The following is a 17,236-nucleotide window of genomic DNA, read 5'->3' on the forward strand; positions in this document are numbered from 1 at the left end:
ATAAACATTTCATAAATAAAACATTTGACAAAATTTTAAAAAATCGGTGAACTAGAATTTGATCCTAATTTGAAAGCTAAAATGATGAAGACTTTCAGAATATTCAAGAGAGATTTAGATTCATGTAGGCCCCTGCAGGAGATTTAGCATAAAATTCATTGTTGTCTTAAATAATAAATAATGAAAAGAATAGAGATGAAAACATTTTTGAATAGTTAATGACTAAAGATTTTCAAGAAAATTTGAAAGATATAGATCCTGAGATCCCTAAAATCCAACAAAGCCCAAACAAGATAAATAAAAAGAAATCCAGCCATGTAGCATAGTCGGGGAGAAGAACACCACAGGAAAACAGAAAATCTTAAATGCAGTCAGAGAGATGAGGCTAACCACCAGATGAAACAGCAATGAGACAGAAAGCTGACTTCACAACAGCAAGCACAGAAGCCTGAGATAATAGAATAATATCATTAATGTGTTAAGAATGAAATGACTACCACCTTATCTCCAGAAAATAATCTTTTGTAAATGAGGAAGGAAATAAATATATTTTCAAACATGCACAATCTAAAATAATTTATCACACTCCTCCTTCAGATAAACAAAATAAAATTCCAAAGGGTTTACTTAACGGCAACAGTTCTCAAGCAGTGGCAGTTTTGCCCCACAAAGAACTTTTGGTAATATCTAAAAACATTTTTGGTTGTCATAACTGAGGGAAAAGTACTGTGAATATCTAGTGAACAGAAGTCAGGGATGATTCTAAACATCCTATAATGTATAGGACAACCCTCCAAAGGAAAGAATCATCGTCCCAAATGTCAGTAGTGTTGAGATCAAGAAACTGTCCTCTAAAGAGTAGACATGAACAAAAGATCTAGAATAAGAAGTGTGAGATATAATAAAGAATATTAAGTAAAGGTTGATGTAGATAAGTCTAAAGCAAAAATATAATGCATTTAATTTGTGAGAAGAAACTAAATTAGTTCCCTTTTCCAGATGCCCAATGATATTACCAACAAAAACTTCCAGGCAATAATTACATGAATTGGTAGTGAGTAATTAGCTTTAAAGCTGTCAAGTCCTTTTCAGTTTTTCTAAGAAACTACACATATTGAATAGACATTATTAATTACACAAGATAGAATAGTTAAAAATTGTAATTAAAAGTAAAAAGCACAGAAAAAATAGCCCAAGAAAGAGAATTACAGATGTTTTAGAAGACAGGAAAAGAAACAAAAAATTATACCAAATAAAAAGCACTATTGGCCCTTGTATAAATCTTCTCAGGAGAGATGTCTATGTTGGCTCTCTCCATCTTTTAATAGGCTATTTACTACTCTACATACATCAATTTCTCAAGTTCCCTTTTATTAAGTTGCCAATGACCATGTCAATTGAGCTAACAGACACTTTACTTGCGTTATTTTATCTGGCATTTGCATTTTTACTGATCCCTCCATTAAATGTTTTCCTCTTATTTATTATATGACTTCACATTTTCCTGGGGTTCTCCAACCTCCCTCTCCATACCTTTTCAGTCCAGTTCATTCTTCTTTATCTGAAGTCTAGATGTCCATATTCCTCAGTACTTAGGTATGAACACTTTTACACCCTACATTCTTTATTGCTGGCAAGTTCATCTACTTTCATGGCTGTAGTTACCACCATTTTGCTGAAACTTTCAAATGTATATTTTCAGCCAGTTCTTTACTCTGAACTGTAGACCAATATATTAACCTTAATCAAACTTCTTTGCTTCGGTGTCTTAAGGCATATCAAAATCAACATGTCTAAAATATCTTTCTCTCAACATCCACCCTCATTCAGGTTTTCTTGCGTCAGTAAAGTAACAGTGTATAAACCAGGCTCTTAGGATTTATACTTGATCTTCCTTCTTCCCCATTTTCTGTGATCAAGTCCTATCAGAGTAGAAATAGCACCGAAAGGAAACAACCTCCAAAATGACTCTATCCTGACTTAATAAACATATTGCCGAATAAAAGGGTACCTGATATTACACATTTAGCTTCAGGTTAAATCCCTTCCTCCCAAACTGCCATCTGATTAAATTGCTTCTTTTAAGTCTCTATAGTATTAAAATGTTAAAGTCACCATTGACTCCAGGTCTTCATTTTCTTCCAAATCCATTCTCTTCCTTGAAGCCAAAAAGTTCTGAAAAACAACCCAAAATTCCTCATGTCCTTTTCATCTTGAAATCCTCACTGGATTCCCACTGCTTTTAGGAAAACAAATCTGAAGAAAATTAACACTGGTTACACACAAATCCCTGACCTAGACTCTAGTCACATCACTAGCTTTAATTTAAAACACTCAACATCTTACTCTCTGATTTAGCCAAAATAAAGTAGTCTTCAACATCTTAAATTATCTGTTCTACTGCACACAGTAAGTATTTCATGTGCTATTCTCTTCAGCTGAAAATGCAATTGATGTTTCTATCATCAGGATGATCCTTAAATCATATCATAACCAGTAAATTTTCAGACTTCTTTAAATTTCCAGTTGAATCATTTTTCTTCTCTTATAATCCTTCTTATTATGCTTTATTTTTTAAAGGTTTATGTATTTATTTTTAAAGAGAGGGGGAGAGAGGGAGAAAGAGAGGGAGAGAAACAACAATGTGTGATTGCCTTTCACGTGGTCCCCACCAGGAACCCAGGCTGCAACCCAGGCAAGTACCCTGACTGGGAATCAAACTGGCAACCCTTTGTTTTGCAGCACATGCTCAATCCACTGAACTACACTGCCAGGGATAAGCTATAGTTTAATATAATTTATTGAAATTCTATTTAGATAATTGAATATAATTGGCTATTTAATATTCCCCACTCTAAAATAAGCTCTTTGAGAGAAGAGACTATGTATACCCACCTCATTGTGTTTAACACAATGGATCTTCAAAGTGATTTGATGGTATGATGGATCTTCAAAGTGATTTGTTTAATAAATACATGAAACAATAGGTCAATTCTACATATTGATAATCTCTTATTCATTCTTTTAAGACCTTCATGTTCTACAACTAGCTACTCAAAGAATAAAGAATGCAATTCCTAAAACCAAAAATAGTAATATTAATAACTTATTCACTTATTAATAGACAAGGCACTATCTAAATGAAAGTTTATGAAATAAAAGTATCTAATGAAAACATATCTTCCAAAATACAAGTCTGCTGAAAGATATACTTAATTTAAATTAATAAACAGAAGAGTGTTTAATTTTGAAGAATACAGACTGGTTGCTTGATTGCCCTTGGTCTTCACCAGGAACAAAAAGCCCTTGCCTTACATTTGCATAATAAAAGAACTCACTGAAATGCATCTTTCAGAACAAAGGGACTTTCTGATAGAAAGGTAAAATTCATTGTTAATATGGAAGACAGATATTGGTAGAAATTTTTAAATTGCTACTTCTTCTATTATTGGCCTTCAATCTTTTGACCTACTAGTCATGTAGTGATGTTCTCATACAGTGTATGTATACATATGCAGATATATATATATGTTAACATGTAAATGTAGGGGCATGTGATCATTTATGTATACATTACTGTGTGTTATATATGGGTATGTACATGTACACATGGGTATGGCTATGTGCAATGTGCATGTGTTTGTGTATGTGTATCTGCAACAACACAGTAATAGGGATTATCTGTAGGTTAATAGTGCTATTTTTTTTCACTTGGAAAAAATTTATTTAATGTGATCTTGTGTTGCTTAGGTAATTAAAATAAAACCATATACTAAAAGTTATTTCAAAACGCTCAAAAAGTTCACTGGGTGAAAGTTTTCATCAACAAGCCAACTTGAATTAGTAACATTTACAAATAAATAGAACTAATCCTATCTCTTGATATCCTTCAGCAGTTACCTTCTTCCATTGGAGAATAGCCTCTATTGCCCACTTTCATTGAGATAAATTCTTAAAATTACTTTGGTAAAATTCAATTCTGAAATATTTTATGAAACAAATTTTCTTTTTTGGTTTTTCATTCCAAATATTTAAAACTTCTCAATTTTCATGCCTATTCTCTCATAGAGTTTTTCATGATGCTTCATTATGAGTCTATCCGCTCACTGCCTTGGTAAATAGGCACTTTACATTTTCATTGAATAACTCAAATAAATTTCTCTTTTTATCTTCACCCCAAGACATTTCACATTGCTTTCAGAAAGAGAGGATGGAAGGAAGGAGGGGGGAGAGGGAGGGGGGAGAGAGAAAGAGAGAGAGAGATATGTGAGAAAGAAAGAGCAACTGGTTCCTTTCTCATATGTGCTCCTACCAGGAACTGGACTCACAACCTGGGTATGTCCCCTGACCAGGCATCAAACCTGCAACATTTTAGTCTATAGGCTGATGCTCCAACCAAGAAAGCCACATCAGGCAAGGCACAAGTAAATTTCTTGACTATGTATTTCTCCACAGACTGATCATCCCTTGCAAAATCTAAACTAACTTTCTTACATTTGTACTTTCAATTTTTCTTAGTATCTGCTAAAACTGCTTCCAAGCATGGGGTTACTGCTACACTGAATCCTCCTCCCCAGGATGTCCTATCTCATATCTTTATTTCATTAAGTGAGTCTCCCTAAAGCAAACTGGAGCTTCTCAGACTTCGAGGTTTGGTATCACTGGGAATTAGTGAAGAGCTACATGTATTTCAGTAGGTCTTCATCTCAAATTTTGTCTTTCCTTTTTCTTTGGATTCAAGATCTATATGAACATTTATATTGCAATTAAGAGTAGAAAGAGTCCTTTCTGTTTTCATATTTTTGAAAGCAGGACCAGCCTCTACTTTCTCTGTTGTTCATCTTTCTCTTTTGTTCAAAATTTATCAGAATTCTTGAAACAACAAATGTCTTAAAGAATATTTAATATTGTAAAGCAAACACATGCATCTACTTTTACTTCCCCTCAGAAACCACCTGACAATATAGTAAAATTTTTTAAAGACATATATTCACAAGGATAAAGAAAAAGAGAGATCATAACAAAATTTTGGAAGTTAGGAAGCATATGGACAATTGGTACCTGTTGTATAATACAGAATTTAGTTGGCATTTGTCCTTGTTTCCTGGGAGAAAAATTCTAAAACTTCTTAGAATTTCCCAAGTGAAAAAAACAACAACAACTGTCTTTGTTATTTATGAGCCCCTGGGATAATGACTGACTTTATGCTTATGAGATGACTCCTGATGGTCCCTGAAATAGCTTCAGGATAGAGGATGGTCACCAGAAAAACCAACCACATGATTATAGGGTTGAAATTTTGAGCTAGCCAGCCTCCAGGGGTAGGAGCAAGAGAATGAGTTCAATCATGTGGCCAGTGATTTAAACAATAATGCCTAAGCTATGAAATTCCAACAAAAAACTCTAGACATCAAAACTCCTTTGAAGATTGCTGGTTGGTGAACACAGTCATGTGCCAAAAAAGTGAGTTTCCCTGATTTCATGTGAAGAGGGCAAACAATTTCTCTATTCTATGTGCCCTATTGTCTTCCAAGCTCCCTAAGATGGTTGTCACTAGTCCTAATTTTCAGATGAGGAAAATACATCCATCAAATGGCTGGTAACATTACTAAGAGTGGAGTCTATTTTTCTTAACTCTAAAGCTTGGTCTTAACCACTTTACTATTCTTTCTGGCTGCCTTGAGTGTGGCCAATAAATGTCTATTTTTCTCATTTATTTATTGATCTTATAAATGTTTATTACCAAATATGCTCCATTAATAAGGGTTTCAAATTAATGTCTATTTTTTCTGTCTGAATACTAGATATCCATGGATTATCTGTGTGATTGTAACATTGATAAAGAATGATGTGTTCCACAGGATAATACTTTGTTTTTTTTCTGAAGCCAGATAAGTGATACTCTCAATTTTTATTTGATTTTTGAAAATAAGATTTAAAATTGTCAAAAGATTATTTATTTCATTTCCTTTAAGACCAAAGGAGAGTTTATTTCCCACACTGTATTAGAAGGTGCCAAAACATCTTGGGACATTAAGCAATATTACTGAAAAAATAATATAACTTATTATGTAACAGAAAGAACTCTACTTAAATAATTTTTGTGTTCCTAAAACTAATTAAAAAACATTAAATCTTTTTTAAAATTAGAAATATTTGTAACTGAAAGGAAGAGCAGTAGTGCCAATTGTGATTATTCCTGGAGAGCTCACTTTAGAAGCTTTTGGTTATTTGCACAGTATGAAATATTTTGGAAGGAAGACATCCAAGAAAATTCCTTATTCTTCACATAGCAAATGATCCATATGAACAATACCGGGACAATAAGTCATGCTAATATGTAACATATTTTCTTGTTTTTGTTTAAAATAGTCAAACATTTGGCTTTGTAAGAACAAAGGTACTGTTTGAGAAAAGTTGTAATGCCATTCTAACAAATGATTTTAGCAAGTTATTGCTATTAAGTGGAAATTTCTTAAGAATAAGCATAGGGAAATTTTTGCACTTGTCAGGGCTCCAATAGCCTGACCATTTACAGACCAACTTCAATTATAGACCAGGGAAACTTACTTGCTGATCTGGTAGATAATAGAAATTTAGCCAAAGAGACAGGAAAATAATCCAAAATCATGAAAATAATCCAAAATCTTTAAAATATGTGTTTCACCAAATGTAATTCTTGAAGATGCTGTGATAAGTATGCAATCAGAAAGAAAAAATGGCACATTTGGTTTGTAAAACCTCCTGCCCCATTTAGCACTCAAACAGAAATGGCAGAACATATGAGGCAACAGAGAGCAAATCTGTAAATGTACAGGTTGCTTTCTGGTGTGATTCATCCATACTCAAAGGAATAAACATTGCGATTAAACAAATCTTTTCTTGCTACATGATGTCAAAAGCAAATATTTTGCTATTTGTGCATCCCCAACAACCAAATGTTGTAAACCCTTGTAAACCTTGGTAACACCCATTCATACTTTTATTTTTCCTTATAGCCATGTGAGTCACAAGTGGCTACAATCAATTTGCCAAATAAAAACAATTAATGCTTTATTTTGCATATAATCACGAGTTTTGGGTTTTGGGACATTTCTCAAATAATAGAGGGGATCCTGATTCAATAATTTCTAACTCTCTTATTTGATATATTTACACATTAACTATATTCACATTATAAATTTCTCTTGGATAGTCAGACTCCATACATATCCACTCAGCCTTCTGGGAGACCATAGTCTAACACAACCTAAATGCAACAGCCTTTAGTAAAACTTGTGTGCCAATTGCTATGGGAAATCAAAACTGTACTGAAAATATTCAGTAAGATGAATAGTTTCATAAAGAAGTTAACATTTGAGGTAGATAGGTTTAAATAATTAGTAAAAATGCTTATCTAAGGGTGAATAGAAATAACATTTATTGACACATGTATCTTTGTGCTACAGGCTTTGTTTAAGCTATTTCTTTTCACAACAACCCAATGGGGAATCATTATGTTCATTTTAAAATTAGGAAACAAAAGTTCAGATGGGATAACTAACAAGAATGTCGATAGCCAATAGAAGGATGACAAAGCAAGAACATAAACTCAGATATTCTTATATTGATTTGGATCTCTGGAATTCCCACAGCTGGAGAAATAGAGGCCTCAATTGTATCTGATGATCTCTCTACAATTAATGAGAATCATACATAAAACAACCCACATATGGAATATAAAGAAGGATGTGTTGTGATATAAAGATGATCATTATATATAATTATCTGTTTTGTTTGCTTGCTTGAACTGTTACCATTAAATCTTATACTTTATTAAAAAAATAAGAAAGCCTGTGTACTGGGCTTTACTGAGAAATTCAAGATTAATAAAGAACTATATGCTTTGAAATATCAGAGTTAGATTTCTCAAAAGTTTACAAACCGGTTTCCAGAAATAAAACAGAATAACATTAAACATCTCATCTGGAAAAAAGAACTACAAGATCATAGTGAGCAGATTCAAAATATTTGATCAGCCAAAATATCACTTAGGACATTTTTGAAATATAAAGTTTCAGAGAAGACCACTCATTTATCTGATCTCATGGTAATGTGGTTGGGACTTTGTGTTTGGTAAGCATTTTTCCATAGTAGAGTAGATTGCAAAGAAAATTTTAGTAATGATTTATAACCAAAATCTTATAACCAAAATTTAAAATTATCTCTTATTATCTTTTTGTGAGAATACACAAGATTCTTACTTGCATTTAAATTTGTCAGATCAAGTAAACAAAAATGTTCAGGTAATCTGAGTAAAACAATCAACTAAGATTTACATAAAATTACATAGCTATAAGGGACCATTTAATTCCTACAAAGGGAAATTCACACTTTTTTCTTACTCATGCAAATGTTTTTATTTTGAGCCCTATATTTGTCTAGAAAGGAATCTTAATAAGCTTTAAGTTATATTTCTTTTATTAGCCATAGTCTCTGATTTGTTGAATAAAAATAAAGTAAATGATAGAAAGGTTACAAAAACTAACATGGAAATTAAATGATTTCTTAGTTGATCAAAGAAAAAAACACAAAATGGAAAGAACAAAATGTATATAATACAATAAAAAGAAAAACATTTCATAAGAATATTGATGGGACACAGTTAAAGCTATATTCAATATTTATAACATTATACACTTGAATTCTTTAAGTATTAGAAAAGAAAAATGAAAACATGAACTAGAAAGTCAATTTAAGGAATTGGAAAAAATGGGTAAATATATAAATTAAGAAAAACAAATTATAAAGATTAAAGTTGAAAACTATAAGAATAAAAGAGCAAGGTAGTTTCAAAAATAAATAAAATCAATAGCTGATTTTGAAAAAAATGAGTCAGGAAATAAAGGTAAAGGAAGCCTAAGTAATAATTTTTAGTGAACCCACATAAAATATTAGAAATGATCATTTTAACCATAATTATTGAACAGTTTAAAAAACTTAGAATATTATTTTAAAATGGGAGTATGTTAATACTGAGACCATTGTGCAATTTTTTTAGCAAAATATAGAGTACTGAGCTAGATCCAAGAAATAGTAGCAAAAGGACAATAAAAGTTATGTAAATCTTGAATACCTGATTAAGGGTTAATCATTAAAGAAAAAAACATCATTTTGTATAGCGGCAGTTTATTTACTACCATTTATGTATAGAATTTAATTGTAAGAATTGTTCACAACTTATCTGTTCTACTTAGGTAGATATTTTACAATAATTATTGCAAATGATGCTATGATCATTCTATGTGAGCCCAATTTATCAGGCATATTTTCCATGCTGTGGTCCTAAAAATATTATGCCTTCTTTTTAAGTTATCAAAATATTTATGAGAATAATGGGTAAATTCTTGTTTTCTATGACCTCATTGACTCATATCCTTTCAACCAAGATTAAAAAGGACTTGGAAATTTTTTTAATATAAAATACATTGGTATTTAAATAGGGATCGTGTTGATTCTATAAATTGCTTTGGGTGGTATGGACATTTTGATGATGTTAATTCTTCCAACCCATGAACATGATACATGCTTCCAATTGTTTGTGTCTTCCCTAATTTATTTCTTCAGTATTATGTAGTATTCTGAGTACAGGTCTTTTATCTCCTTGGTTAGGTTTACTCCTAGTTACTTTATTTTTGTTGTTGCTATATCAAATGGGATTTTTTTCCTGATTTCTGTTCTTGATATTTCATTGTTGGTATACCAAAATACCTTTGATTTCTGAATACTGACTTGGTATCCTGCTGTTTGCCAAATTCACTTATTAGGTCAAGCAGTGTTTTGCTGGAGTCTACCCTAAGGATCCTGAAACACTAATTCAAAAGAACCTATGTACCCCAATGTTCATAGCAATATAATTTACAATAGCCAAGTGGTGGAAGCAACCTAAGTGCCCATCAGTAATTGAGTAGATCAAAATCTGTGATATATTTACACAATAGAATACTACACAGCAAAAAGAAAGAAGGAGCGCCTACCTTTTGCAACAGTATGGATGGAACTGGAGAGCATTATGTTAAGTGAAACAAACCAGGTGGTAAAGGACAAATACCATATGATCTCACCTATAAGTGGAATCTAATCAACAAACCAAACAAGCAAGCAAAATGTACCCATAGACATTGAAATTAAGAACAAAGTGACAGTGTCAGAGGGGAGGTGGGAGAGGATAATGGGGGAAAATAGGGAAGGGTTGTCAAGGAATATGTATAAAAGACATATGGACAAAGCCAAAGGGAGGTAGTATCAAGGATGGGTGGTGGGGATAACTGGGGTGGGGAGGATTTGTGGGGGGAAATGGAGACAACTATATTTGAACAATAATAAAAAAAAATAACAGATTTTTTCTCAGCCTTCTTGAAGTAGTATTAGCTGAGAAACACAGATATTTGTTACTCTGTTGGCATTCTGTAATTACGTGCAATGTGTACTGTAAACCGTCAAGATCCTGTCTCATAAGTCAGATTTCTTGGTCTTTCTATGTATTAGCAATGAGGAAAGTGGCAGTAGATGGTGTTACCCTGAGAATGGTTTCTCTAACTCACCAGTATCTGTCAGTACCTGCTAGAAGATTTAAAACATTCAAGCAGTTTAATTCCTTTGATAAACTTGTTGAAAAAACAGCTGAGAAGATCAGTTTGGGAGAAAAAGCTTTCCAAAATTATAAGCCTTACTGTATCCAGTTCATTTGGAGGGCTTATGATTTTACCAGAAGTTCAGAATTGAATCACTTCTAATGCATCATAAACTGAACATAAGTAGTTCTTGCTGTCCTTTGGCCAGTTTGCTCAGAGAGGCAGTGGTTAAAATGACATGGATATGAATATCAGCTTAGTTAACACTTAAGCTAGGTAGTTGTATTCTGACGGTAACAAAGATGATAAGTGGGTAAGAGTATCTCTGAAATGTGTTGTACTGATCATCATTTATGACCACCTTGGAAAATTGCTTCAATTTGGAGAAGCATCCCACCTATGTCAGGTTGGGTTCTCTCAGAAGCAGATTGAGATGGTATGCAGGGTGTTTATTAAGGAGTGCTCCTGAGATAAACTTCTGTGTAAAGAAAGGAAAGAAAGAAGGACTGGATAGAAGAAGAAGTTAAACTCTGATCTTTCAAAGCCAGGATGCCTTTATATTTTATCTGCATTGTGGAGAGTGGGCTGGATCTTCTTCCATGTGGACCAGTCATTGTATGGAGGCTGTTCCAGAAATGGCAATGACATGGAAGACTTCATTAGTCATAGACAATTCCCAAAGAAAGTTAGGTGACAACCTTCCCAAATTCTTGGAAATAAGAAATAAAACTAAGAAACTCTGAAGAAGGAATGGATGAATCATTACAGGGTACACTCTATCAGCCATTCTAAGCACCTCCTGATGACCCCCAGATGACAGTTTCTTCCACTAGTTTCAAGCTCTTCTCCTTGCCACTACTAGAAGTGATTTTTTTAAATCTCTAGAGTCAGCTAATAATATATTTTCACTAAAGCATTAATAAAAAAAAAAGCCCCAAAAAGAATATGGCTGGGATTCATAGGTGACAGCAGATGTTAAATAAGCCCTTTACTTCAATGTTCTTTAATTTCACTAAAATGTGTTAGTCTGGTATTGTGTCTCTGTTCAGGTACTGTAATTCCTCTTCTTTGAGATCATTATTCATTCTGTTGTTCATCATTTACATGCTACATATTGTCACATGTTGAACAATTTTCCTCCTTAAAATAAGATTTTATGCAAAATTTTATTGACTTCTGTTTGAATTTGTCAAAAGTATAGTGTTTCAAATTCAGACCTTCTACTCCCTTAATATAAGAGTATATGGGGTTCACTCAGTCTAGGGTCAAATAACACAACAGACACTCAATAGGTATTTATTGAACTTAATGAATCATACAAAATTTCCTCCCTGAAATGTGAGGGTCCTACTTCTGCTTTATTTGCTGTTCTACTAATCTGGAAATGAATGAATTTCAGAAATTAAAAATGCTTTTGAAAATGCCCTTTTTGTGTTGTTAAATAAAAGAATGTCATTTGCATTCTTGAGCTAATATATAGCATTGTTATTTTATTATTAATATTATTATTATAGGCCTTTTGTTTAAAATAATAAGAATCAATGCTAGCTAAGTTAGGAAAAAATGATAATTTACTGTGAAATCATTAGTTGACATACACAATCAAATGGGAGGCTTGAGAAACAGGATTAGGTATGGGGAGGTCCTAGGAAATCTCCAGGGAACCAATAAAAAATAATTAATTAATAGTCTCAAAGAGAATTCATCATTGGAATACATGTATGCATTCTGTTTTATTTATAATATTCTTCTTTTATAATTTCACTCAAAATTCAAATATTAGATTTGACAGAGGGGAGATGGGAGGGGATAATGGCAGTCAAGGGGGAAGGGTTTTGAGGAGCATGTATAAAGGACACAAGGACAAAACCAAAGGGGGTAGGATCAAGGATCGGAAATGGGGGTGGCTGGTGGGGAGTGGTGGGAAGAAACTGGAGACAATTGTACTTAAACAACAATAAAAATGTGAAAAGAAAACAAATACTAGATTTGATTCATTCAGTCTGGTAATGTGCCTATGTCCTACACATACCATCATATGTCTCTTGATCCTTTTTATATTTCTCAGTCCGTGTTTCTCGTCCCAGTGAGTATCAGTGTAATCCCCCTAGTTGTCCAAGTTAGAAATCTAGATGTCCTGTAACATTTATATATGCAGTTATTGCTATAAATATAAATATATCTATTATAACATTTATTTACATATGCTAAGATTTTGTCTGCTTTTCTACTTCCCAACCTGACTCCTAAACCTGTGCACACATAAAAGACTGCAAACCTTTTATAGCAGGGACTATCATATCATGTCTATTTTATTGTATCTACATAATATGAACACACAAAAACAATGGCAATAACAGAAGATATCTTGTTGTCCCCAACTACTCAAAAAATTTAACTCACATTTCTATCCAGAGCTTAATATTTATACAGACCTTTAGGTACATATATTTTTGGAATAATACACACACATGTTCAAAAATACTGTATCATATTAAAAGACTCAGAATGATGGCCAGAGTGTGCTCTTATCAATGTCACAATCCAATGGCCTTGAAACAAACACTTCAAACAATTTTAGCTATATTTATGTGTCATTTTCTTGCACACATATATATTGTGCTCATACTAACATTTCTCAAGTAATTAATGTTAGATATAATGCACTGACTTCCTATTATGTCAAATATGGATACACACCTTCCTGGGATTTTCTCTTTCAAAATCCTCCTATTGTAGGTCTGCCCCACTAGTATAAATTCTTTTGAAATTGCTATTATCTCTCTCTGTCTCTGTTTTCCTGAATCCCTTCTCTCTCTCTGGCTCATATGATTATTTATTTGCTTTAAAGTCATTAGAACATAGGCAGGAAAATCTCAGATATTTCATGCAGAAACATTTTTACTGATACATACCCCAGAGCAAGGGACATAAAGGAAAGAATAACCAAATAGGATCTCATCAAAATAAAAAGCTTCTGCACAGCTAAAGAAAACAGTATTAAAATAAAAAGAGAACTAACTGTATGGGAAAACATATTTGCCAATGATACCTCAGACAAGGGTTTAATCTCCAAAATATATAAAGAACTTACATGACTCTACTCTAAGAAGACAAGCAACCCAATTAAAACATGGGCAAAGGGCTTGAACAGACACTTCTCCAAGGAGGACATACAGAGGATCGAGAGAAACATGAAAAGATGCTCAATATCACTAGCTATTAGAGAGAGGCAAATTACAACCACAATGAGATACCATTTCACACCAGTCAGAATGGCCATCATAAACAAAGCAACAACAAGTGTTGGAGAGCTTGTGGAGAAAAGGGGACCCTAGTGCACTGTTGGTGGGATTGCACACTGGTATAGCCACTATGGAAAACAGTATGGAATTTTCTCAGAAAACTAAAAATGGATCTTTCTTTTGACCCAGCAATTCCACTGCTAGGCTTATATCCTAAGAACCCTGAAACACCAATCCAAAAGAACCTATGCACCCCAATGTTCATAGCAGCACAATTTATAATAGTCAAGTGTTGGAAGCAACCTAGATGCCCATCAGTAAATGAATGGATCAAAAAATTATGCTCCATTTACACAATGGAATTCTATGCAGCAGAAAAAAAGAAGGAGCTCCTACCCTTTGCAGCAGCATGGATGGAACTGCAAAGCATTATGCTAAGTGAAATAAGCCAGACAGTGAAAGACAAATACCATATGATCTCCCCTTTAATGGGAACCTAAACAACAAAGTAAAGAAACAAGCAAAATATAACCAAAGACACTGAAATAGAGAACAGGCTGACAGTATTCAGAAGGGGGAGGGGAGGGAATTTCGGGGGAATTTCAGGGGAAAGGGGGAAGGGTTTACATGAACAAGTATGAAGGACACATGGATAAAAAACTAGGGGTGGGTAGAAATGGGAGGGAGGAAGGGAAGGCAAGGTGGGTGGGCTGAAATGGGAGTAAAAGATAGGAAATTGTACTGCAACAACGATTAAAATAAAATAAAAAAATAAAGCTCACAAAGTTGAAATTAAAAAAAAATAAAGTTTGCCTTCCCTCCAAACTCCATTGAGTTTACCTCTATATCTTTGGTGAACTGCTGCTTAGAAAGCTGACTAGAAATTTTTGTTCATGTGTATGGCTTGTTGCCAGGAAGTTATTATTTCTGAGCTCCTTAGTTTTCTCCTAGGATAACTGTAGAACCCCAATTTGGATATTGAAAACCTAGCTCCTTGCTTTTCTGAGGCAGAAGGCAGAAAGATACTCAGTGTTCCACATTTGAATATGCAGATATACATTTGATTTGTTTGTTTTAAATAGAATACCCAGTTCTAGTTTCTGCTGTGACTGGTGCCCCTAATTATAAAACTTCACTGATTTCTTTTCTCTGTAGGAAAATAGCCCCAAACATTTATTTCTTGCAGAGGTTGGAGAGTGGGTGTGCACATGATTGAGTATATATTGAGGGAGAGGATCTAGAAGTCTAATCACCACAGTTCATGATAGTTTTACACAGTCCATTTTTCCTACCCCATGTCTTTCCCAAGTTGTCTTATTATGGCTCAAGCTTCTCAGTCTTTTGGGGTGTATTCTGGGACAAATTGACTGGCCTGTTATCAATGCCTTTTTAAAGAAGTAACTTTTAACTTTCCACTTACCTTTTAAATTTCAATTAAATACTAAGAATTGCTTAATTCACATGTGATTGAATTATATGAAAAAAGTGGAGGATCTTAACTAACATAGATACTTTCCATTCACTCTGCTTACCTGTCATTTATTTATTCATGTAATCAACCAAAAATGTTATGCTAAGAACTATTTAGGTGCTTGGGATACAGTAATGAAGAAAAGAGATTAAAAAATATCTTTCTATATGGAGCTAATTTCTCATAATGGTTTCAGACCACAAGTTTTTTTTAAGCAATATATTTCATTGTACATAGTAAGACAATGAATAACACACAATTGTATGTGTATTTTTGATGGCAATATGTATTATTCTACATCTATAAGTGAAATCTTACAACATAAGAAGACCCAATGTCACCTTCTGCAGTTATATATCCTCTTTTATCTCTGCTACAAATACCATTATTCTGATTTTAAGTTAATTAGTGCCCTGATTTTCCTTAGAGACTTTTTATGAATACACATATGAAATTACTATAATATATATTCTTCTGTAATTTACTCTTCCTTGATGTTAACTTTTCCAGATATTAATGTATTTGTATAACTCTAGTACATTTATTCCCATTGAATTTCTGTTGGACAATTCATTTTATTGTTAATGGATATGAGGATGTCTTTCATTTTTGCTTTGTTTTGTTTTTTGCTACCACAAACAATGACTATATAAATATTCTATCACATCTGTTCCATATGTAACAATTTGTTTAATATTCATATGTAATAATAAAATTGCTGGGTAATAATATACCAAAGTCTTTTCAAACTCTTTTGTAGACTGGCAGGAAATGGAAATTCTTTCTGTTCTATGTCCTAATCAACACTTTATAGTGATTTAAAAAATTTTAACAGGGTGATTGGCAGAAATAAAATCTCACTCTGGATTTAAATTGAATTTCCCTAATTATCATGAGATTGCATATCATTTTGTGTCTCTCTCTGTGTACACATTTGTGGTTCATATTTGAAATTTTCATTTATTTCTTTTGTGCATTTTTGTAATAAGTTGGTTACTTTTCCATATTGATTTGGAAGACTTCTTAGTATATTCAGGTTAATAATATGTTAAATATTTTGCAAACTTTTTTTTCAAGTTTGTGTCTTCACTTTCCATTCTCTATTATTATTTTTAAGGAACAGAAATTCTTATTTTTAATTTGGTAGCATTTATCAGTTTTTATGGGTTGTTTTTTGTCTTGTTTAAGAAGTTCTTCCCTCCTCCAAGATTGTAAAAATATTGCTGCACATTGTGCAGCCTGAAAGTAGTTTAATTATGCCTATTAGCATGAAGTATTTACCTACCTGAAATTGAATTTTCTATATGGTGTATGATTAATTTCTATTTATTTATTATTTTTTTATCGAAAGTCGTAGTTCTCCTGTGACATGAATATGTACTTCATTTACAGGAAAAACTAGGAAACAAAATTGTAAGTCAGTCTCATTCGTGAAAATAGGTGAAAATACCAAACCAATTATTAACAATGGAACATGAGATGTATAAAAAATGATAATACATTATGGCTAGTTTGTGTTACTCCAGGAAGTTAAATTTGATAGCATTAAAAAATAACAATGTAATTTTTAAAAAACATATTTTATTGATTATGCTATTACTGTTGTCCCATTTTCCCCCTTTCACTCCCCTCCACCCTGCACACCCTCTCCCACCCACATTCCCCCCTTTTAGTTCATGCCCATGTGTCATATATATATAAGGTCTTTGGCTTCTACACTTCCCATACTATTCTTACCCTCCCCTGTCTATTTTCTACCTACCATCTATGCTACTTATTCTCTGTATCTTTTCCCCCTCTATCCCCCTCCCACTCCCCTGTTGATAACCCTCCATGTGATCTCCATTTTTGTGTTTCTGTTCCTGTTCTAGTTGTTTGCTTAATTTGTTTTTGTTTTTGTTTTAGGT

This window comes from Phyllostomus hastatus, unplaced genomic scaffold (assembly GCF_019186645.2).
Source record: "Phyllostomus hastatus isolate PE091 unplaced genomic scaffold, TTU_PhHast_1.1 phas_contig_38, whole genome shotgun sequence".
Lineage (NCBI taxonomy): Eukaryota > Metazoa > Chordata > Mammalia > Chiroptera > Phyllostomidae > Phyllostomus > Phyllostomus hastatus.